The sequence below is a fragment of the Pyxicephalus adspersus genome, chromosome 8, assembly GCF_032062135.1.
Source record: "Pyxicephalus adspersus chromosome 8, UCB_Pads_2.0, whole genome shotgun sequence".
NCBI classification, from domain to species: Eukaryota; Metazoa; Chordata; class Amphibia; order Anura; family Pyxicephalidae; genus Pyxicephalus; species Pyxicephalus adspersus.
The window spans coordinates 70,169,884-70,196,098 of NC_092865.1; the positions used below are offsets into that span (position 1 = coordinate 70,169,884).

Sequence of the window (26,215 nt, forward strand, 5' to 3'; positions counted from 1 at the left end):
ACAAAGCATTGGTCAGACCACATCTGGAAGTACAAGTATAATGGGGGATATGATCACCCTGTATAAATATATAAATGGTCCGTATAGAGAACTCTCTTCCCATTATTCACTTTGAGATCATTACAAAGAACAAGAGGGCGCTCTTTGCGTCTGGAGGAAAAGAAGTTTAAGCTCCGGATAAGGAAGGGATTCTTCACTGTAAGGTCTGTGAAAATGTGGAATCGGCTCCCTCAGGAAGTAGTTTCAGCAACTACTATAGATTGCTTTAAGAAAAAGCTGGATTATTTCTAGAAGCACAGAATATAACTGGGGATTAAGGATTTAATAATAATTTAAAAATAACAGAGACTGCTGATCCAGGGAACATCCGATTGCCTCATGGAATCAGAAAGGATTTTTTTTTCCCCTGTTGAAGCAAATGGTACCAGGGTTTTTTTTTGCCTTCCTTTAGATCAACTATGTCCATAGGGTTTTATATCTGGGTGGTTGAACTTGATGGATTTATGTCTTTTTTTTCAACCTGACCTTTTATGTAACTATGTAACAATGTACAAAAAAGCAGTTCCAGTCCCTGCAATTTACACTACAAAAATAAAGTCAGGGAAAATGCAAAAATAGTAAAGAGGAATCAAACCATGAAGGATATGCCCAAAATGCTGCTGATCTTTTCTCTGTTATTTCCATACTGTGATTTGTTTTGCACGGAGTCTGCAGAAGACCAGTATCAGCTGAATAGTCATGTTACCAAATCTTACACCATATCTGCTGTTAGGGGCACTGCAAATATACAGATATGAACCCTTGCTTTAAGGTAGACATAAGCCCTTTGTGTACTCACCTGCCCTTTTTTTGTTAGGGGAGTCCATTAAGTCCTGGCAGTCACAGGGGAATCTGGGTCGTGCCGGGTATCCCCACAACCAATGCTGAAGTGCATAAACGTACCTCAACGAAATTTGACAAAGGAGACGGCAACCTGAAAGGTAAGAGTGCTTTGCAGAAGGGACATCACCTGTTCTTTATTGCAACAAAGCCCTGCCTGATCTCAGATTTTTTAAAGTAGAACATGGCAAATTTTTGTTGCAGGAAGCTATCCTAATGATTGTTTCCGGGGACAGATGAAAAACATGCGTTGTACACATAGCACCCATTCTGTTCCATAGAGAGCGGGATGGGTGGACCGCTGTGCTCTCCTCCCTTGACCTGTTTGGTGATCGTTCCTGATCCGTCCTAGTGGATCCATAAACTATATATTACAACCGCTGTACACATGTCACAAGTGTTTGCCTTGAGTGATAATTATCGGATGTGTGTAGAGAGGAGATTGCAGAGGTTTCTTTTCACATCTGAGTATCACAGACACTTGGAAGCAGTGGCAGATCTCAACAACAGATTAGCAAAAAACAAAAGCTGTATAGGTAAAGGTATGAAATCTTCTGGTTTGGTTGATGACGGTGTCTTCCCTTCCCATAATGTGATCCCGGCCCAGAGCCTAGCAGAAAACAGCATGGTGGTGTAAAATTATGATTACCTGTATCTTCGTTAATATAGGACAAAATGGTAATCAATAAAATCTTTATAATCAATGGCAATATCTATGCACAGGATGTACTAGAGGACAATAATGTATTTTATGTGGAGTCAGCAAAATGTAAAATTGCTTCTCCTGCAAACTTTTTGCTGGCAGGCTTTATTGTTCATATTTTAAATATGCTGTAACCTGTGAAAGTAGAGAAGCAGCCTGTAGCAACCAGTCATATTCTTTTTTTTTTTTTTTTTTTTTTTTTGGCGTAGGTTAGAAAATTGAAGCAAGCATCTTACTGCTTTTGGTATATTTTACTTTAGCAATTTATGTGTACATAAGGCTTCTGGAGATTTCTTCATATGAATTGCACCTTACTGCAAGTGTTTCACAAAATTGTATGAAGATTGCATTGTTTTGACTTCATGTTCAGAGAGTACTTGTGTCATACAATGTGTCTGTATCTCAAATTAAAAAAATTACATGGCAGTTTTAGTCATAATATGTCTGCTGCTTTATTTTTCTTTTTTCAGGATTTTTCCCTTTCTTTTCACCTGGTGGTCTTGCCATATTTCGAGATGAAAGAATGTGGGGAGTAGGGATGAGTGAGCGAATTCATTAAATTCGGTCTCCCAGCGAATTGGGCCGTTCTCGCTTTACAAACATGTAGGTAAAAAACGGCCTTTGTAAATCCGGCCTGGGAGACTGAATTTTTGGGACCTTCAGGTCCGCTTCTCTGATTGCTGTTGCAGTCCTGTACTGTGAGTTCCTGTGAGTTTCTCTATCCAGGAACACAGTGTGAGTCCCATGGCAGGCCGCTCACGAATGAATGCAGCGTGGGAAAAATCCTTTGTTTTTTCCCACGGCTGCATTCATTCATAAACGCAAGCCGCATGACTTACTCTCGGAGGAGGAGTATCGCGGCTGCATTTATGAATGGAGCTGTTAGTCCTCTCAGTGAGAGATCCCCAGGCTTGCCCTCACTCTGACCTGTAGTGCCCGGGATTGCTCACTGATAGGGGGATTCCTACGGCTGTATTAAAGAATGCAGCCGTGATAATCCTCCTATAGTGATTTCTTGGATTTCCAATGGTTTCGCAAAATTTCGGCCAAAATTTTGCAGACCCATCGGAACTTCAAGGAAATTTTCGCGAGAATGCCGGAGTCATCCACACTCATCCCTAGTGGAGAGCAGTGCCAAACCATTTGATAAGAGAATTAAACTATAGCTCATTTGTTTCTGCAGAATGTCCCTCATCAGGGCATACAAATAAATTGCTAGTAATATGAAATGACAAGATTGATCTCTGGAGGTTTTCTATATAAACTGCCCAAATTATGGAAGACACCAGTAAAGCATGAAACCAATCTTGCCTATCTAGGACATTGATAAGAATAGGAACACTTGCTCACTGTTCTTATTATTTGGACTATATATACTTTATCATTTCCACATCTCTCTTATATAGAGGGAAGTTTTTTTTAAGCTAAAGTAACTGTTGTTTTTTTTACTGGTCATCCCGCATTTTTTTGTCCTACTGTAATATTAGAAGCGTGTGTTCCAAACGTTGGTTATTAGAGCTTTGCAGCCCCTTTGGTAGTTTATACTACAAAAAAATCTTTTACTAAAAATGATCTTTATCTCTCAACATTATATGATGATGACATTTATAGGTGATGTCCTATTGACAAAATTAAACTAAGACTGAATGTAACTTGTGAAGTTTTTAAAGCGCTCCTATCAGTATGCCATGTTTTTCAAGAAAAAGACAGAGGATATGGCATAAAAGTTATAGCTGGCTATGCTGCTGAGATCCAGAGAAATGGTCGGGAGAATGATGGCCCCAAAAGAGTCAGTCTCCTCTCTTCCCCAAAATTCTCAATGTTTGCTTTTTTCAAACCTCAGTGTGATAATTGTGTGCGGCAATGACATGAAAGTTATCAGGAGGAAAGTGTAAAGAGCTGCATGGACAGAGGACATCCACACTCCCAGAAATCTCAGTCTTCTACTGGAAAGGGGAACTTTAGGTTACTGAAAAAAGGATTATGTGTACAGTATAATAGTATTTCGGGTCCCCATGGATGTGCAAGTTGCTTGTTCCTTGCCCATTGTGGCCGACTTGCCAGGTTCCAAAGGAAAGGTTTTCATCTCTGTGGACGTTGTAGTGCATGTGTTGCCCTGTGTTAAGACAGCCAATTCATATGAATCGGGTCTTAATGCATGCATGCAAAAATGACAACATGCACTTTTTTTTCAATTCACTGCACACCACATTTATTTATAGTGTCTTCTTGGGTGTCTGGATGCATTGGGGTGCCATTCACATAATATTGCAGCACACCAATGTGTATTATTGCAATTATCCAGTCCTGTATGGTCTTTAAAACCTTAGTTTGCTCTTCTCCTATTTACAGTATTTAGTGGAAAGCATTGCTGGTATTGGCAGAAACTTGGTTTCTGTTGTTTTGTACACTTGTAGCCATTATTTCCGAATATAAAAGTGTAACATTTTAATTTCATGATCACAACAGCTGTGTGCTAGTAAAGAGGAAGCTACTCTGCACTAGAATATCCACCCTTAGGGATTTGTGTGGCAGCTGTTTAATCCAAAGTAACATTTTTGGAATGTGTGTACAGCTAGTGCCAAATATTTCCAGGTGTAAAAATGAATAGAATAAAATAGTTTTGTGTATAAACAGATCAGTTAAATTTATTCTGGTGAAACATAAACTGAGGCTTCCTTTGCTGACCTTCTGAAAACACTAGCTACCTGGTTGCTTATGATGAGTTAAAGAAAAAAAAATTATAGGATTTAAAAGTCACTATCATCAAAAATGTCTGCTGATCATTAATTATATTCATTATGTTAGTGACATGCATATGAACTGTAAGTGCTGTGATACTTCCGCCACCTTAGATTGTAAGCTCTTTGGGTCAGGGTCCTCTCCTCCCCCTGTGTCACTGTCTGTATCTGTCTGTCATTTGTAACCTCTATTTATTGTACAGCGCTGCATAATATGTTGGCGCTATATACATCCTGTTTAATAATGTATTTTCACTGTATAAATACATAATGATAATAACAGTTTTAAAGTGTAACACAAAATGTAAAAGAAATACACATATAATTATTAAAGAAGCTATTAAGGCTAATTCACAAAGATCTTTATGTAGCCACACCTTTGCAAACCCAGGTATTACATTGTGATGCAAATTAAAAGTAGCAATGACACCGTGCTGCAAATGTGAGTAGGTGTTGGGAAGGGGAAGCTTCTTGCAAATGGATGGGAGCGCAGCAGTGACCAGTGTTTACTCCTAGAAACCAATGAAATTGTATAATACCATTATAATATTAATGTAGGAATCTTTCTATAGACCTGGAAACAATACACAAATAATGCCAAAATATCAGTAGGCATGTACATGGTTTTGGTATTTATACATTATTTTTAGCTCAGATTTTATTTTTAATGTCATTAAAAATATTTATTTGCTGCAATCTGTAGACACCTACATTTTTATGAAACTGCAGTGTGCACACAGAAATTTCTTTAAGCCGGGTGGGAAGGAATTGTAGGCGGGCGGCAGGCCTGGTATTGTGACCCAACTCTGCAGTAAGCACCCAAATACACCCGGGTGGTTACTGAAACCGGGGGGGACACTGGACTGTCTGATGGTTCAGTGCTGCAGTCTGAACTTCACTGATATACAGAATGCCCTCAGAAATTCCATTCCTTTTGTGTCAGCAACACACAATAGGAGTTTCATTTTTGGTTTCCATGTCTATTCACCCCATATGGTCCAAAGGAACTTTTTAATTGTTGAGAGAAGTGTTTGCTTCTTCATAGCTATAGCTGTCATACTCCCAGTTAACTAAATGCAAATTGAACAATTCAGTTGTGATGTTATTATGAGTAATGTATTTACAAAACAGATTCATATATAATTTTACAAGAGTTACTTTATTACTATAAACATTTTAATACATGGAAACATATTCTGTAGTAACATATATTGTAGAATATATGTGACGTCCCCTTCCGTGATGTGACATGAAATCTTTCAGTTATAGATGTGGTCGGTTCAGTCAATCAATCCCTATACGCGGTCCAGGCCGCGGCTGCTCTTATATTTCTGTGCTTTGATCCACTATATGTCTATATGTATGTAAACACCTTTCTTTATTAGGTTCAAGTATTTCCAGTTCTGCCAATGACACTGCAAAGAGATTGAAGGCATTTGTTTTCTTCTACCCTGGTGGTGACAGGGAAGGCCCGAGTTTTTTCTTCTTGCAGCATGACTGTACTTGAGTGTCCCGCAGGGAGCACATGTTTCTAAAATAGAATATCCTGTATAGTTGTGATCGTTAGGTTTCCACAAACTTTTTTTTTTTTGACTAGGTAGTGTAGCTAGCGATATCTTTTATCATTCAGATCTGGCTATGGACATTTGACCAAATAAGTGATCTTTATGGGACTGTTTAGTGGGGTTGTCAGAACTTTTGATTAGGTTTTACTTCTTTAGCGCTTGGAGTGTGAGACTGTAACAGCGCAAGGGTTATTACTGTGTGATTTGTTGTGATTTTATATTTTTTAATTGATCTTGCAGACTTTTCAAGTCCTTTAAAAGAATGCTTTTATGTATTTTTACACTTTTCCATATATATATTTTTTGTCAATAAACTTTTCATTATAGCTTCTTAAGTTATCAGAGAAATAAAGAAAGCTGCAGTAAGCTTTCTGTAGTTTTTGTGCATGATTTATGTTATTGCTGAGGGCTATGCCAGCTCATTATGAACTGTAAGTTAAATAGGCCAATTATGCAAATAAAATCCTTAAAAACCTAAAATTTACAAATTTATTCAGAGACTCATCTAGTTAATCAATTCAAAACTGCTGAGCAATTCTCCGTTATTGAGATCTACCTTTTTAATTCTTGGCTCTGCCATTTTGTTTTTCAATTCATGGTGTTCTTATGCTATGTGTTGCGCTTTTTACTTATTTTTAAATAAATTAAATAGTAAGGCTTGAAGATCCTTTCAACAGCCACAGGAATTGAGGAACTTAAAGCAGAATTTACCTAAGAATAAAAGAATTAGACTTACATTTAATCCTGTAGATCCCTTGATGACGCTGGTCCTTCCCACAATCAGGTCCTGTGTCGTCCTGCAATTCCTCTTTATCGGCGCCGCCATCTTCTCTCTTCCCTTTTGTCTTCTTCTTATGTCACCCAATCTCGCACTGCGCAGATGTTCGATCGGGTGACGTAGCTGGAAAAAAAAGAGACCTTATCTCGCTGCGCATGCGCAAGATTGGCATATCTGTTCCCCTTTTTGGAAAAATGCCCCTTCTGCTCATGCCCAGGATCAGGACATGCGCAGAATGGGCAGCCTGAGCCTCCCGGAATGTATGACGTAGGTGTCCCGGGAGGCTCTGCAATCCCATTATGCCCGCTTTAAGATCAGAGATCTTTCTATCATAGTCCGTAAGACGTATAAGAAACCTTTGTTGTTATTATTATTATAAAGTATTTTTATAGCGCCATCATATTACACAGAACTGTACAAAGTCCATAGTCAGCTGTCCCTCACAATCGAATGTCCCTACCTCAGTCATGTGTCTTTAATACAGTCTACGGTCAATTTTGGGGGGAAGCCATTTAACCTAACTGCATGTTTTTGGAATGTGGAAGGAAACCGGAGTACCCGGAGGAAACCCACACAAACACAGGGAGAACCTGCAAACTCCATGCAGATAGTGTTTTGGCCGGGATTCAAACCTGGCGCTGCAAAAGCAGAGCACTAACGCCGTGTTGATAACCTTAGTTTTAGGTGGGCTGCCCCCTTAAAAGCTTAACCTGCCATCTAAGAAATCCAAGTATTCCTTTGCTGACATCCATCCAGGTACAAGCACTGTTTACATTTTGAAAAAAATCGTTGTTGGACTGTCTCTAGCGTCAATACTTTGTCAATGACCCAGAACAAGAATGCAGGAAGTAGGTATAATTTCTAATCTGTATACTTGTTCCGTGTGAGTAAGAAAATGTACCCATAGGTGAGGTTTTCCTTAAACTTGTAACAAGTGTTGGGACTTACTGATGTCTGACATAAAGCTGTGAAAATTGTAGAAATTGAAATTGTTTTAGAAAATTCAAGAAGTCTGCACATTTAAGCATTAGGCCTGGAATGTAATGTTATGCCTCATTTACATTCCTGGCTTCTGAGATCTGCTCTATTCAGGCCAAAGGGGTGAAGAGCTTCTTTATGCATTTTGACATTTTTTTTCTTTGGGTGAAGTCACTGACAAAGTCTTTCATAGCCGTAAATGGTAAACTACACATATATAATCCCCAGCATAGTATCGATTCTAATCAAGTAATATATAACTGTTTATAGTTTTTGCTATTTAGTATTTTTCTGAGAGCTTTTTTTTTAAATTTGATCCTAATTGTTTTTTGCCCATTGTGAGTCTTGTACATGTAACTAAAAAGGTGGCTGAATTAGGATAATGGGAGTATATATTAGATATGTTCTTTCTGAACCTTCAACTGCTGATAACTGTAATAAAATGTAGGTATGGTGTTACAGTTTACGAGTTCAGGCGGAGCAAGTATATGTAGTATTTATATGGTTTTGTTCTAAACACATTTTTGCTCATGTAGGCCACATATAGGCTTTGCTTCCTGCTAAATAATGCCACATAATAGTTTTGCTTTCAGACTGATTAAATCGAAGATCTGACTCAATGAAACCCTGCATTCACTGTGGCCATTGTCCTAAAAGGTACTAGTAAAGGAAAATGAATTTCAGGTAAATTAATTTCCTAAAGCAACAATACAAAAAATTGACGGCCTTATAAACATAAGCTTTTCAAAAGTTTACCTTAAGCGTACCTAAACTCAGAACAAAGGGTAGAAAACCTGTTTTTGTTTTTTGTTTTTTTTTTAAGTGCAACACCCTTTTTTAAAAACACAGTGCAGCAGCGTCCCCTAAAAATAGAATATATAGGAATGCAAAGCCTCCCGGGATATCTACGTCACGCATCCCGGGAGGCTCTTGGGTGCTCCTTCTGCGCATGCCGAGCATCTTGGCATCTTGGACATGCTACGATGGAGCCTTTTAGTGTAAAAAGAAAAAAATTGCAGATCTTGTGCATGCACAGTGAGATCGGCAAGTTTTTTTTCCATCCTACATCACTGAATCTTGCGCCTGGGTTGGGTGAGGTAGGGAGAAGAAAAGAGGAGAAGATGGCACCGCCTGGCGCGCCGGTTCAAAAACGGATGCCGGGACGTCACGGGACCTGATGGAAGAGATCTCTGGTTGGATTGGACTGCCTTGGGGGATTGAAGGTAAGTGTATTTTTTTGGTTTTATGCAGTTTTTAGTTTAGTTCCTCTTTAAAGTATGTTGGCACTCCAGATTTCCTATTATGTCCGTCACACGTTTGCAGCGTTACATATAGAGTAGTTTGTAATCCATCATGGGATTCCTTTTTGTCCTGGCGCAGAGGAAGCGTCTTCTTTCTTCTTTGATCTTCTTGCTACATCACCCGATCTCACAGTGTGCAGGTGTAAGATTGGGTGACGTAGCCGCTGTGAAGGGGAAAAAAAACGATAGCCGAGATAGTCTCTGCACTCCCATTCACCACAGCGCTTTTTAGAGAAGAAACTAAATGTAAAACTTTACTTTGTCCAATGAATCATTTTGTTTCTTCTCTGAAAAGCTGATATGTTTAGGAAATTTAAGTTATAGCTATTGGTCTAAACTTAAGATCGGGGCCGGACCTACTTTTTTGTTTATGGAACTATTGATTATATTTATATGCACTAACCATGCTTACTATTATAAAGCTAACACATGTCGAGTTGCCTATTTTGCAAAAAACATTTCTTTGTCTTAGCCTTTCTTTCTCTCTTTAAAATTATGAATAAACAAATTTAATAAATGAATGAGCACTCTATTAAAAGATATATATATATTCTTAAGATTCTGTATTAATCAAACTCTGCTTGCTTACAGTAGAAAAACATTTTAAAATGATTGGCATGAGAAACATTTTTTGCAGACAATTTTTTTCCCTTTCATTTCAAACTTAGTGGTGTGTAAAAAGACTTGACATACAACTTGCTGGCCGAGCTCTTCGGTTGTCTATTTAGACAGGAAGAGAGTATATATGATAGGGATGAACCGTGTGTGAATAAATTCTTTCCATTGCTGCGGATGAAAGGGCCCCAGTATAGGGGTCTGGTAATGTTTCTCATCACTGCTGTACATCAAAGAGCTTCTATCAGCAGGGAGAATATTTAGGGGAACAGGATAAGTGTTCTCATACAGTAGGAAAATAACAGAAGTCATTGCCCAGGTCTAATCCCGGCCTCCTGATTGCTTGTGAAATAAAAGGTCTGAATGTCTTTGTGTTTCACAGTTTCATTTAGTAGTGGAAAGTATGTGCTGCCATAGTTTCATGGTGTGAATGGTGTATTGTTTGTGTGTCTGTCACATGTTACTGGTTTACACAGTGACACAAAATGTATTTGCTTCCTTGTGTAGGTAAAGCCTCTCCTTATAAGAGCTGTGACTCACTTTTAACTCTTTATTCCCCAGCTTGCTGACCTTTCGGGCTTCATTCCAAAAATACTTCCTCATTTTGTTTTTCTTTGCTAAGCTCATTGTTACTTAATTCTGTCTGCCCCCCCCCCCCAATCTTTATTGCAAAGATGTAAAATGCAGAAGTTTAGATATTTAGTTGTTTTTTTTTAAATTCCATTGAAGCAAACGTGCAGCAACATGTGAAGTCACAAGACTGTTCTAGAAACTTTGCATATATGTTTTAGCTGTGTAGAATAGCTTTATTTGAGTATAGGGAAAGTACTGAACAAGATTACTATATAGGCTTTAATTTTAGCAGACCTGTGGCATGTAATTTCTTTCTCGTTCTCTAACCTTTTTCGCGTGCTGCACTGTGTTAAGAAAACTCAGTTTCTAAATCTTTACAATGAGAGAGTGCAAAACTTCCTGCCCACTTCTTGTAAAGCTGACATTCAGCAAGCATGTGGAGACTTGAGATGTACTGTACTTCCCTTTTCTGAGCGCTATGCAGCAAGCCATGGTCTGGTTTAACCAGTTTCACCTCCATTCTTATCCTCAGTTGGAAGATGGGGTCGGGTGTCAAAAAAGGGTTTCCAGTTACTGTTACTACTGCAGAGAAGTGAATGGCCTTGTGTTTATATAAGAAGAATCTATTAAATCTATACTATTTTTAATTTAAAAAATCATTGAATTTGTATTTATAAAATAACTGTTGAATATTGTATGAAGATTTAAATGTTACAGCTTGTAGCCAGCTGTCGGTCTTCTGTAATAGTGTTGAACCCAGAAATTTTGCTGGGTGGGAGGAAATTTGTAGGCGGGTGGCAGCCTCTGTATTGGGACCCAGCTCATTAGCAACCATCCTCAAACTGGCAGGTGGTTAGCAATAATTGCCAGGTGGTGCACCCAGCCAAAAGGGGCCGGGGAGAACACTGATTAGGTTTAAATTTTAGGTAGCTATGGTGCTAAAGACAGACCTAAATGACCCTCCTTGTAAGCAGGGTTTGTTAAACCAGTGATCTAGCGACTGTAGTTTTTTTTGTATTTCAATGTATTTATTTATTTGGTTAAAATAGAAGGGGGGGGGAGCATAGGATAAATACAGTATTTGCATACATTTTAACATAAGGAACAATTTCAAAAGAAAAAAAATATCTATAAATAAAAGTGCAAATATGCATACATACATTTGTGCAATATTCTATATTTGTAAGCATCCCCTGCTCTGTTTTTTCATGATTTCAGGTAAAGCTTTGTTAAAGTATCTTTTAAATATATAATATAAATGTCACCTGGGTGAATAGAGGGAGGGGTGTTTGGATGGGTCATAAACCAGTGAGAATATAATGAATTTAGCAGATCGGTCAGAAGAAATACTGGAGTCTGCTTTTTCCCTTTTTTTTTCCTTTTTCCTACCATTACAGACTACTTTTTCCTATTGATCTGCTGCATTTGGCAATACTGCCAAGCAACGTGCACATCAGACATTACCACCACTGCAAAAAGAACAAAAAAAAAGTTTGTAGGTTTGTTTTGTAAATCCCAGACTGCTTTGCATACAAAATATTGTGAATGAATTCTGTTACTTAATATGGAAACAAAAATAAATATTTATGGAAACTCAAAATAACATATTGCAGTTTTCAGTCCTATAAACATTTAGTAAAAGCTCTATACTGTTTGTTTTCCTTTTAATGGAAAGCTGTACTGAGAAAAACTTGTATGATGCCATCCCTGACCCTGACTGCCCGTTCCAGGATATCATAGCAATGCAGTGACTTCATTATCACAGAACAGTTACAAATATTACAAGTTCTATTTTTCCATTCACATACTATTTTCTGTTCTTAAACTGCATTCAGCTCCATTTGGACCTAATTAATGCACTGTGCATGGTGCCAGTCCATTTACGGTCTTCACACAAAAATTACACGAGTACCCCACCCTCCCTCGGCAAATGCAAAAAATGATGATTCATCTAATTCTTGTTTCGGTAATGACAGCAGTTCCCTGAAGCTCTTCTTATCTGGGTATTTCTCCTTCTTGCCTTACTGAAATTGCTTTCCAATGGGGATTATTTCTAAAGAATCTTCGGGGCAGGGTCCTCTCCTCCTGTATCACTGTCTGTATTAGTCTGTCATTTGCAATCCCTATTTAATGTACAGCGCTGCGTAATATGTTGGCGCTATATAAATCCTGTTTAATAATAATAATAATAATAATAAAGAAGCGAAAGTTACACTTGGTAAACATCCACTGTAAGTCAATGTGCAGGTGCTATACCAAATACTAATGGTGCTGTATTAGGTTGTACCATTATTCAAATATTAAGGATTTATATGAACAGTGTTAAATATACAAACCTGCACGGCCTGTTTTTTCCAAATATTTTTTCATGCGATGGTTATAAGGGAACACAGATGTTGTGGCTCCAATCTCAGCTCCCATATTACAGATGGTGGCCATGCCAGTACAAGAGATAGAATCCACTCCTGGACCATGATACTCAACAATGGCTCCAGTTCCACCTTTCACTGTGAGAATGCCGGCTACTTTTAGAATGACATCTTTTGGTGAAGACCAGCCAGATAACTTTCCAGTCAGTTTAACATCAATGACCTAAGGATAAGAAAAAAAATCTCTTAAGATATCTCAACTCTAAACAGTATTGAATTTTGAGATGTACACATTTCTACAGTGGCATCATATCAAGATGTATGCATTCTGATTTAAAAATGGTTATGATCATTGGTATAGTACATTTTTCAAATTTAACATTGACTATTGTACACTTTGTGGTAGAATATTGGTTATATAACGGCAGAATTATTACCACAAAGGTCTCTAGTGTGTGTAAATACTTTGATGAACTTAAAATTACAAAGTGTAAATGCCTGCTGCATTTGTTTTAAATTGAAGGTAAATTTAAATATAAGTTATTTGTTCACCTGCAGTGAATTTTTAGTAAATGTCAAAATAACAGCTTCAGAAACATGCCTTGCCTTAATAACTAATAGATGGAGGGGGAAAATGGCAACATTAGCCAGTATTTCGGAGTACTGAATTTAACCATGAGGATGAGATCTTCTTTACTGGTCTCAAATTTCTAATGAAAGTTGGTCAAGTCTTGGTATTCCATATCATTTTACTTTTAAAACTCTTTCCAGACATCCTTTCTTTTTACATGCAAATCTTTTTTGTGCAGTTCTAGAGTAATTAGTTATATATTATTGGACTTTGTAACATTAAGATGCTGTATATACCTGCTGACCTGATATCTCACTTTATAGTTATGAACTTTTCGAACATTCTGTTGAGATATATTGAGACAATGGCCCACAATGTTTCTCATTTTACAGTAACATCTGTATGGGATTTGAAATAAAAAGCTCTATAATATTAGGCTTATCTGTAGGCAATGATTCCAAATGTACATTTAGAGCAGGGGCAAAAAATGATTTGCATGGCTCCTTCCACTTTCTCAATTAAGAACCAAACCTTTTATTTTTTTTTCTGTGTTAAAAAACCTAAAGCTGATGAATTTACTTTTCCTTTGCTTACCAATTTGGGCATCTACAGAAAAAATGGATTCCCTGGCAGACCGGTAAAATAAAAATGCAGCTTAGGTTGCTATACTCCCTGATCTTTAGCACTGTCGCTTACCGACCCACTGATCTGGTCCTGGCTCGGTATTCTCCTTTAAGCTTTATTCAGCCCACTTCCTACCATGAAACTTTCATGAGAATTCCAGAGACCATGACATTAAATGCTTGGGACCCAAGAGGTGTCATCGGACCTGGCCAAAGAAACCTAGGAAAAGGTTGGTATAGTTTATTTTATTTGGGCTTGTAGGTTTCCTTGTGATGGCAAAACGCTAAATAAACACATTTCATTAAAAAAACATTTACATAAAATATTTTAAAGGACTTCCGTACATACATGTAAAAACACAGCAAATTTCTAAGGAGAATTTTTTTGTTGTTACCTGTTCTTTGCACTGCCCTGAAGAGATGTTATTTTTTATTTTATATATATATATATATAATCATTGAATTGAAATAATAACGTGCACAGATAATACACCAAGGATCACTAGCTGTACTGTACTGATACTGTACTGATGGGGGACCAGCTTTGTTACCCTAGTCATATGTCTTGATTTGGACTACAAAAATCTTTGAATCTAATGAAATAAACAAAGTGTTTTGTACATAACACCGTGCACAGAATGGTAGAAGGGTTCCGGAAAGATTAAAGGGAAATTTTCTGTATTTACAGAGATGTTGTTGGCCTAAAGAAAACGAAACCAGCCATAATATATTACTGCTGGTAAGCTCCAATACATTACAGTATTTTTATTGGGTTTATATATAATAATATACATGGAGGAGAAATCTGCTTAACACTAAAACTGCATCACCTTCAAGTAAGTCCTTTGTTTATTCATGTATACACCCAGAATACCTTTATATCTACCCATATTTAACATCAAGTTATATGTATCATCTATCACTACACTCTATACCTTATCCTACATTTAAAAGGTTGTAAATCACCTACACATTCTTTTCCAAGTACACAGTGCTGTAAACCCCCTTTCCTACAAATAAAATGATCTACCCTCTTGTTTACATTCATAGTATTAGCCGAATGTTCTCTCTATAATTACCCCTGATGAAGCTGGTAGGTGAAACGCGTTCGGTGAAGAGACGCCTCTTTCAGGATATCATAGCAATGCAGTGACTTCATTTGACAATTCAGTCTCTTCTTTGAGATGCTGATTGGCTAGGAGATTGTATGTATAGTACCTTGGTTATTATACCCTGGTTTTCAATGGGGTAGACCTTTCACCATTGTCTTCGTTCGTGGAACCTACTTTATTGTTATGTTACTTACCCAGCACTTACTATATTTATGTATGATTACAAATATATATTATTTTGCCTAATAAAAACCTATTTCTTTGTTTTCTTTTTTATTTTATATTATAATTTGGATTTATGTATAATTGTCATAAAGCTAAAGATATAATATCTATCTAGATATCTATTGTCAGGGAAACCCCCCATATTCCTCCTTTCGGTTTAGTCTACACGGACTGTTTCCCCAGTGTTTACCCTGAGCATTTAAATGCTCATGTTTGAAATTTCTATTAATTCTAATGGCTTAGTTCACTTCAGAGTGTTTTCTTGATGGGCTGTAAAGAAAGCTCCTTAAAATCCCTAAAGACACCTAAAATGCTCCAAATGCCCCATTAACACAACTGGGTATTTTTAACAATTTTTGGGACATTCGGAAAAGTTTTCTCTTATTCTAATTCTTCTTTGTCACATATTTTGGTTTAAAATGTCTTTATAAATGCTTAACACTCATACAAAAGATGTATAGGCATTTATAAGTGCTTAAAATAAAGTCAGTGCAGACTTAGCATTAAGCATGCAGAATACTGAAAAAGTCTTAAAAATTGCATGAATCATAATGCAATGTTGTTGCGGATGCATCACTATTGTTAAGCAGTATGTTACTTGGCAATTTGAAAATCCATTGTAAATGTATTTCTTGCAATGAAAACAAAGTTTACCATAAAAGCATCTTGTCATCGCTCTATACAGAAGCAAAGCCTATAGCTGTTCCAGAGCACCTCATTATCACAGGCTCATCATGATTTATGGCACTCACTGATCCCTTTTATAGAAGTAAAAACTCTGACTGTGTAATGTAGTGTTCTTATTAACTTTAGGGAGTTGTACTGGGTGGAAATGTGAGAAACTTCTTATCTGAATGTGTATGTTTAAAATCTGCATCAGCAGTGGAAGCTATTGCCTAAAGTCAATAATATTTTTGTCCACAGAGGACAAAGAAAAAAGTCTTAAAGCTCAACTTAACCTTATGTTAACATTAAGTTAGTTAACTTGAACATTTTTTTTTATAGTGTGTGAATGTGTGTGTGTGTGTGTGTGTGTGTGTTATATATATATATATATATATATATATATATATATATATATATATATATAACCAGAGGCCTGCCGTTACTATCGCCCCCTTAGATCCATATACTCATGGATACTTTTGGGTATAGTGAGCATTTGACCTATGCTGCCATATAACACTGCTGGTCCTGAAAAATTAGTTTCTAGGGCTCCCAGTACTATCACATTCCTATTGGAAACAAACTTTTTAGCCCCATGTAAATTGTGAAACCTAATGGTTACTTTAAAAATAGTTAAACATGTGGACCTAAAAATATTTAGAACATATTTATGTATGTTGCTCAGGGCGCTAACACACTAATCTAATCTAATAATAAATATTTTAATGTAACAGTCACCCCACTTATACCCACATTTTTACATTGGAGTAGGCTGGAAAATATGTGAATGAACTTTTATTATTGATTGATATATTTTCTAAATTGATCTATTGTAAAAAATGGGTACATTTTGGGTAAAAGTTGGGTGAATCCCAAGTTGAAACATTTATACATACACCCCCAAAAGAGATAAGGGAAGAATGCAGTATATGTTAGGTCTAAATGACCCTGCTGTTTTATTAGTGTAGTAATCTTGTGAAAAGGGATATAAAATGCCAATACTTTTCCCTCAATATGAACCATATATGTTGCATTTTGCTGTATGCTGTGTAGCACAACAATGTTACTGTGTACTAGATTCTCACCATAAAAAGCTTGTTGTTGGAAGTTTCCATTTAGATTCTGAAGTTCTATTTCTGAAAGAGAAGACTGTGGTGACAAATGCATGCCTAGTTTTCATTATACAATGTTACTAAACTTTCATTTCAGAAATTATTAATGTAGCCTTGTTACAGCTAGAGGAACATGGCAGAAATACACTTACTGTTTTTGTTAGCTGCAGTGTGATCAGTTACAAGAAACTTTTTTATTTCCATATACTTTATAAAATGTATTTCATTGTGTTAAATATGAATTCCAATAAACTGATGTGTTGAAAGAATGTTTTAGACAATGCAAACGAGAAGAGAGCGCATCCTACCTAGCACAATTAAAACTAAAAACTGATTGTGTTAGATTGTATGAACTCTCCATTTTACACGGAGGGTTCTCACAAAAAGAGAGTTGTACAAATAATAGGGTTCCTTTAAAGCCTTTAGGAACACTCCAGATTTAGTTTAAAATTGGATTGGACTGTTTATCTACATTTCCACATAAGTGTATATATGTGTGTGTGTGTGTGTGTGTATATATTATTTTTTTTTTTTGTAGTGGAGTAGGACATGTTACAAAAGTTTCCTCCTGTTGAGGCGTTTCATCCTTCCTTGTTTTGACAGACCTAGCCCTACACGCCAGTACACTCACTACATAGCTTTAAAAAAAAAAAAAAAAAGTTTTGTCCTCCCCTTTTATATATAAAACCTATGTGGATGGCACTTTTCCAATTAGAGAGGTTATCTGGCAGGGTTGAATTTTGTTCCTTCCACTGAAAGTGCAATAAGCAACTCTATTAGGTTGAGTTCTGTTTTTTAATCATACACATTCTGACCAAGAAAAAAAAATCAGGTTGGTACAGTAAACATATCTTTAAAGTTGTAGATACTTATGTTCTTTACACGTGCAGTAATAACAAATGTTAAACCTAAACTTTTATATAAAACTTTGGCCAGACTATGGACATTTAAACTTGTTAGGGAACAACCATTAAATCCCTCACAGTCATTTTTACTCCAAAATAAAGCTTTAAAATCTCAGCATTGTAGTCTTGGTACCTTTTTCGTTAACAATCGTTTTTATTGGGGAATAACAGCAAAAAATCAAATCCAAAAAGTCAAAAAAGGACACAAGAAATGAAAATAGAACAAGACAATATAAAATACAAAGTATATAAGGAAAAATGGAAAGGAGCAGGGGGAAAAGTCTTTGCCTGAAGCCTGCAGATCCTTCAGAATACCACTGAAAACAGAATACAAAATAAATACTAAAGCCAGCGAGCTTTTAGAGGGCTGTGGAGAGTAGGATGACTGTAAGCAATCCAGGGGTCCCACACCTCCAAAACCTGACTGACCTGGTGTCAGTCAAAATGCTGGTCAGGTCCTCATTAACCTTAAAATACATCCAGTCTAGACTTCACTGAAGGCCACTCTCTCAGTCCTCCAAGCCCTGGTTATTGCTTGCTGAGCCGCCATAAAAACAAAGATTGCCAGGTTTCTAGAGGGCCGAGAGATCGCCAAATCTGGAAGGCGTAAGAGAGCACACCATGGATCCCGGATCATGGGTCCGTTTAGCAAAGAACCGAGTAGGTTATGTACTGATTGTCAAAAACTGGATAGTTTAGGACACGTTCACCAAATATGAAGAATATCACCGATGGCATCACAGCCTCTAAAACATCGACCCGGTGATTCAGGATCAAAGCGCACCAACCTTGGGGGGGTCAAATACCATCGTAATAATACCTTATACGCAGATCCCTGTGAGGTCATATTAATAGAACAGGAGGATATAGACCTCCATACATCTTCCCATACCTCCTCAGGTTGGTTGCAACCCAGATCCGCCTTCCATCTACATACATATGGCTGTGATCTAGCGGAAGGTACAGCAATTAGCTGTCTGTAAAGAAGGGAGATAAGGCCCGGGGATAATGGAGCCAGATAGCAGAACCTTTTAAACAGAGTCAGAGCCAACAAACTATGCATCTGCTTCACAGAGGGCAAAAGCCAATGACGCAGTTGCATGGATCTTGGTACCTTTTTCATGTTATCTTATGACTGCAGTCATGTGGAGCTTGAGAAGATTTCAATGCTGGACAGACAATAGGAAATATACCTATCAGGCAGTGAGAGGGACATCATTCTAAAGGAACCTCTTTATCAACAGTCTAAAAGAAGACTTGAAACCCAGCATATTATATGACAGTGGATTAGGGAAAACTGTATTCGCATCTATAACTACAATAGGCAATGTAAATTTTTAACACAATCCAGCAAAAACATATATTTAAACACATATAAACAAATAATCAAATAAGTTCCCACCTTATGATCACTCATAATCCAAAAACTCACAATATACTGAATTATTCACAAAGTTCAGAAATTGCTAAGCACTAAAACTAAACAACATTTGTTATCTATACTACTCTCATATGAGCCAGGAGCAGCCACCTCTAATCCTTCCACTTGCACTGATGGATTTGCATCCAAAAATACTAACTTTAGTGATTTGCCTTTTTACACTAACTTTAAATAAAGCTGGGTCTACACGGACAGTTTCCCCAGCATTTTACCATGAGGCCATGTTTGAAATTCAGCTTGCCTTTAAACTACTAGAACATGTCTATGCCGCGTTTTACTGCATTTTTACCGCAATTATGTTTTCAATCATTTACAAATGCTGGAAAATGCCCCCAATGAAATAATTAGACTTGTTACCCGCGATTTAATTTTTAAAACTTTGCAAGGAACATTATCTATAACGCTGAAAAACGAGGAAATGCCCTGGTGTAGAATAGCCTATTGGAATGCATGGGTTTTTAAACGCTCAGGTTAAACCCTAGGAGGGATCTTACAGGTGTAGTCAGACATATATAGATCCAATGTGTATGTCAGAAATACTTAGTCACCTGATACTAGAACATCACTTTGGCCAAGACAATGACTTTAGTGGCAGGTCATCTAGGAAAAGTATTATAAGGATTTAGATTTTTACCGTTGGCTATATTGAGATTCATTTGTCTTTTGTAAGATCAATTTGTTGAGACGTATTTATGCATTACTCTGTAAGACGGACTGGCAGTAAAGTTTACTCATGCATAAAATTTCAGAGGCTCTGTTGCACTAGTTCGTGAAATTATTTACTCTAGCACTTCCGGCACTGTATCCAAGTATATCCTTGGAGGACAATTCAGGAAGGAAAATCTCAGCTAATTGCCTCCTATTTGATAACAAAGGAAACATGCCTGACTGCAGACCATGTCCTAAGAATGTTAAAACTCTTTCTTAACCTTTTTAACTCCTTAATAGTTTTTTTCACATTTTACTTTGTGCTCCTGTCAGATTATTGAGAAGAATATTGTTGTAAAGCTCACTTCTTTTAGTCGTACAAATTGTACTTACCACCAACTAAAAAGGCTAATTATCATAGCCACAGTACAGAAAATTCCCAAAACCTTTTTTAGTCACTCTGTATTTAAAATTTATCATTCAGTTTTGTCCACTGGAAGACAGCACTTTGGGTTATAGAAATTCAAAGATTTTGTGTTGTTTTACTATTGCCAATTATTATTAGCTTATATTAATTTCACAGATTCTCTACCTGGTAATTGTTACTTTTTCTACTCTGGCTCTTTAATATAGTAGAGTATATGATTTTTGGCCCAGTAATCATTTTATAATGTACTGTATAGGTTTGTTGATCCCTAGAAAGTTTGATTTGTTACTCATTGTATCCATGTTCTCCCCAGCCCCTTTTAGCCAGGTGTCCCACTCGGCACTTTTCAGTTACTTCCAGTTTTTTTTGGGTGGTTACTGTACAATTGCAGTACAGGGGTTGCCACCCACCTACAGCTTTTTCCCACTCAGCCTAAAAAAACTTTTTCGGGAAATACTACCGTATTCTAGTTAAAAAAAAATGTGTTTGAACCAGAGTTAAAGTGAAGATTTTAATATTATATAGGGAACACCCACAGGTGTTATTTGTGCCTACTCCATACCTCATTGTCTTACGTTCTTCCTGAAAATAGCTCTGTGCTTCATAGATGTAAAGGTTTCTTTGTACTCTTGTGAATACAGCATCAGAGCTATATATTTGCAGTGTAAGATTTATTCTTGGACAATTTTGAGTGAGCTTTGATGTAACTTCTGTGATGTTTCAAGACTTGACATGAGGAAGCAAAGCCCTGCCTCTACCAAAATGGCTTTCGCTCTACGAAGACACTGTGTAGAACAAAGAATGTTAAAGCAGAACTACACCAAAAATAAAAAATACCACCTTTAATCCCAGAGATCCATCGATCCATCTAGAGGCTTCTTCCCTCGGTCCTGTGTCATTCAGATATCCTCCTTCAGCTCGGATTAGAGGAAGAACTGGGTGCTGCCGTTCTCTTTGGTCTTACTTTTTCTTCATGTCACCCAATCTTGCACAGATGGGGTGCGCAGTGAGATCTGCATTTTTCCCCGATTAAAGAAAAGGCTCTTATGTTGGGCATGTGAAGATTGAGTAGCCAGGAGCCTTCCGGAATGCGTGACGTAGGTTTTGCCGTGGCAATCAAGACAGAAAGGGAAGGTGCTGCAAAAAAAGAGCAATTTTTACTTTATATAAAATGTCTACTCTTTTATGTAAAGTAAAAGTTTAGAGTTTAGGTCCACTTTAGGTTGGTATTCAGGAAGGATCTTCTGTGTGAAGACCACAACGATACTGGAGCCATTTTCTTTGCCCTGTTCTTGCTTTTTTAGGGGCACAGGTTTCAGAGTTCAGTACCATTTTGATATATTATAGTAACAGTCACTTACAGAGTTGAGTTTGTATTTGTTTGTGCTGGCTTACCTTTACAAAATCTGGTCTCTTCCACATACTGTAGGTCTGGTAGACATCTGTTGTCCGATGCAGGCAGTGCTGTGCTGGTGAAAGGCTGTACTTTGCACTAGATCAAAAAGAATGAAATGTAGAGCTAGCAAAAACTAAAAATACATAAGAGAAATCCAACATTGATAGTACTGATATATAGAATTGTTGATGCATGAATACCAAAAAGTCCTTTATATTCAGTGTTGTAGTTTCTCTATAGGGATTTTTATCGCTGGCTATAATTACTTTGTTTTGAAAGGTGCCTACTCCACAGTGGATTTGGGAGTTTTGCTTTGCTAATAATAAATATGCAAAAATTATAACTCCATAACCATTAGAATATAGTAATATGCCATACTTGTGTCAATGAATTGTTGTAGTATTCACATTGAATGGCACCTTGAAGGCTTTATAAAATATACCCAAGTTAGACTCATATAAAGATATTGTTGTTTTCCAGAGCTTTCTGTCCCAATGTACGAGAGGAGATATAAACTTTCCTGCAATTTTTTGTTTACTTTAAAATTGATGTGAATAACCCTCATCCCATCTCTACTCCTGCAATGATATAAACTACTATAAACCTGGATCTGTAGTTCACTCAAGCTGCTGTATGAATGCTTCTCCCAGTTCAGGGAGTTTTAGCAATGTTCTTGTTGCAAAGCATCACAGATGATCTCCATGTGAACACATCAATTATTTTTTATGTAATGAGATTTATGACCTTTTTATTTTTACTTTTTGTAATGTGCGCAGTCTGATAAGCCTGCTTACAAATTAATTGCCTACACATGCCCCTAGGATTTTTTGGCTTTCCACATTAATTGTTCCTAAAATGTAATCTGTTCTTTATGCAGATCATTATTAGGAATAGGCTTAATAAATACACATATTTTACATTGGCATGACTTTACATTGGTGCTAGAGCCACTCCTGATGTGTTTAAAGGGTACTTCTGCTTGGAAAATATTTAAATACACCTTAGGTACTTGTTAGAAGTCTTTCCATGTCAACGGGTATTTATGATGGAATAAAAAAAAAAAAACTGCCCAGGTAGTCAACAATACACCATGTGGGGATAGGAAAGCACTGGGTATCAGGAAAATAGGAAGTGGTTCTGGGCCACCAATAAATCTGAGAGGAAATAGAAATAATGGAGAAAAAGTTCTCTCTAGTGTGCCAAGCACCAGCTATTAGGAACTATTGTTTCCATATCATCACCTCATTGTATGACATTAGTTATTTTAAAATATTTGATATGCTTTTGAATTCTACGAATACCATGGTATATTATAACAATAAGGGTTCTTCAGAGTGATCCCTAGCAAATGGATATTACATGTACTGTTGTATTTTATTTACAGGGAAACATGCTTACATTTCTGTAAAAGATCATTACATATTGTCAGGTTGAAAAAAAGACATAAGTCCATCAAGTTAAATTACTAGGGAAATAAACATATCCCAGATATAAAACCCTATAAGACACAGTTGGTCCAGAGGAAGGCAAAAATTCCCTGGTACAATTTGCTTCAACAGGGGAAAAAATTCCTTCCTGATTCCATGAGGCAATCGGATGTTCCCTGGATCAACAGTCTCTGTTATCTTTACTTTAAATCCTTAATCCCCAGTTATATTCTGTGCTTCTAGAACTCATCCAGCTTTTTCTTAAAGCAAGCTATAGTAGTTGCTGAAACTACTTCCTGATGGAGCCGATTCCACATTTTCACAGACCTTACAGTGAAGAATCCCTTCCTTATCCGGAGATTAAACTTCTTTTCCTCCAGGCGCAAGGAGTGCCCTCTTGTTCTTTGTAATGATCTCAAAGTGAATAATGGGGAAGAGAGTTCTCTATATGGACCATTTATATATTTTTACAGGGTGATCATATCCCCCCTTATACGTCTCTTCTCAAGGGAGAATAGATTCAGTTCAGCTGATCTCTCCTCATAGCTGAAAGATGCACAAATTTTAGTTGTGTCAAACATATCTCTTGATGTCATATGCTTCTTACCCTGTTCTTGGTACAGTATAATACTTCAGGAGCGGACAGATAAAAGAGGTGGCACATTCACCATTCTGCTATATGCAGCACTGGTGTCAGGATCCTACAGAAGGAAATTTCTGGGGATAAAATATCCGGTGATGCATCTGTTACCAAAATCATTGCTTTTTCTGTACATTTTTTTTTACATAAATTGTTGAAATACCTGGATCTGTCCTACTAGCAGTCTCCCAATAATAACAATAATTATACTGGAATAGATCTAGTAGACACTTTCAGACAATCAGTTTGTCACTTTGCATGTCCTTTCATTTTACAGTTTGAGGATGTGTACTGGAGGAGATCATAGATCAATGACCTCATCAGTGTTCCACTTCCCTGACATTGTCCAATGGCTGGGCTTGGATCAGGTAGCTGTCTAAGTCCTATTGTTTATATGTAGTAAGGTGTGGTCACTGTGCTGTTTGGCAGAAGCTTCAGGATCACAAGTTTATCCGTACTGATAAGTTATGTTTTCTAAGATAAAACTGGTAATGTATTTGTAATTTACCAGTGTATATATCATTGTCTGGAGTTCAGAATGAAGATCAACTGTAGTTGCTTTTGTTATTGTTACTAGATTAAAAAAAAGAAAGCACAGGAAAGGGCTCACCGTTAATATGTCCATTGAAATACAGCTGACTTGCATGACGCATCCGTAACAGGAATAATTACTTTCACAATCTTTGTTATTAAAAATATGTTTTTGTGAACACCCAAAAATGAAACTGCTGTTATGGAATAGGTGAGAAGTGTTTTCTAAGAACCGAATCTATGCCTTCCAGTCCATTAATCTCATCACTGACAAAATAATAGCAATAACATGGAGAATGTCATGATATTAAAGGTCATATACAGGCAAATTATATCATTTATGGAGCAATAAATTCTGACTCATTCCAAGGTTCTTCTAATTTGTTTCTGCCTGCTCTTAAGCTGCTGGAAACTCTAATTGTATGGAAAGAGAGATGCGGATACAAAAAGCCCTTGTACCACCCTTGTATGATCACTCTGTATAAATATATAAATGGTCCATATAGAGAACTCTCTTCCCCAATATTCACTTTGAGATCATTACAAAGAACAAGACGGCACTCTTTGCGTCTGGAGGAAAAGAAGTTTAAGCTCTGGATAAGGAAGGGATTCTTCACTGTAAGGTCTGTGAAAATGTGGAATCGGCTCCCTCAGCTCGTTTAGAATAATGCAAATGGCTGGAATATGCCACATTCCTTTCAATCTAACATGCAAGACACTTTGTTTTGGCTGGGTCATTGGCCTTGGGACTTTTAAAGGATATAATATTTGAACACCTTAAACAATATATTTAGATATAATCCAACGATTTATTTATTTATATATCATAAAACCTGGTTAAAACATCACAAAAATCCAAAAGTTGGTACATATTAAATCCAGAGGTTAGTACATAATGAATAGGCTAATGATATATCGATGCGTTTCTCAGAACAAAGTCTGCTTCATCAGGAGTTCATTAGCCTATTGAATACAGATATTTACATACTCATTATAACATCTCAGCATTATCTTCATGCAAATATTGTATTGACATGTAGAGCAGTTACTGCTATCAATAGAGATGTCTATTTTCTGGATAAATGAGTCGCAGGATCAATCAATGCAGGTATCCTATATCAGGTTGGTACAGGCTTCAGATTAAAATGAAAGAGGCTAATTAACTTTTACAGCTTACTTTGATTGCATTTTCACACATTAGTGACAAGATAAACAAGTGAGGATCTTGAAACCCTTCATTACCACACCTCTATCTGTGAGTGTGCATCAGACACTATCAATTAACTAATTAATCCCCATTTTTGGGTTTTAACATATATTTCCACTTATTAATGCAATCATTTCCAAACTAGTAATTTTCTTTATTCATAGGTCTTCCAATGTTAAGTGGATGATTTGTTTCAAAAGGGACTAGAGCACAAAGAGAGGGGGCCAATCAATGTAGTCATATCTAATTAGTGTTACTGAATATACTGAATATGAATATATATTTATTACTGAATATACTGAATATATATTTCATATCGATCAAAGTAAAAACCCTCTTAAGCCTGTCATAGACTTACTAACAGATTAATACTAAACAGTTAAACTATAGTCATGAAGTTATCATTTCATATTTTAGAAAAAAACTATTATATAACCAAGGGCACATTGGCAGCAATTGTTATATATACAAACTATGTAGCCCCTTGAACTTTTCTCATGCCTATCTCTGTTTGAAGTCTCAAAATTTAGGAATAAAATCAGATCTCCAGATGTAGTTTAGTACAAAAAAATCTGACTCTCCATCAACATGCAATTTATAAGGAGGTGCACGCTACTGCAAAACCACCATCGTGACTTTTCACCTATACATCTACTGATAATGGCCTCAGGGCTGATATTGGATGAGAATCTGGCATGTGTACAGCGCTTGTCGTTCATGAATCCGTCCTGGCTGATCCATAGACAACGAATGATTGCAATAAAAGTGAAGGGGAGAGAGCA

General features: G+C 36.8%; 1 protein-coding gene across 1 annotated transcript in view; it reads left to right on the top strand.

The window, feature by feature from the left end:
- The first annotated feature begins 850 nt into the window (after positions 1–850).
- Positions 851–26,215, top strand: part of PRKCD (protein kinase C delta) — a 59,590-nt gene continuing 34,225 nt past the window's right edge. Inside the window, exon 1 of the mRNA XM_072421083.1 lies at positions 851–980. The gene's annotated coding sequence lies outside the window, so the exon portion shown is untranslated. The remainder of the gene's footprint in view (positions 981–26,215) is intronic.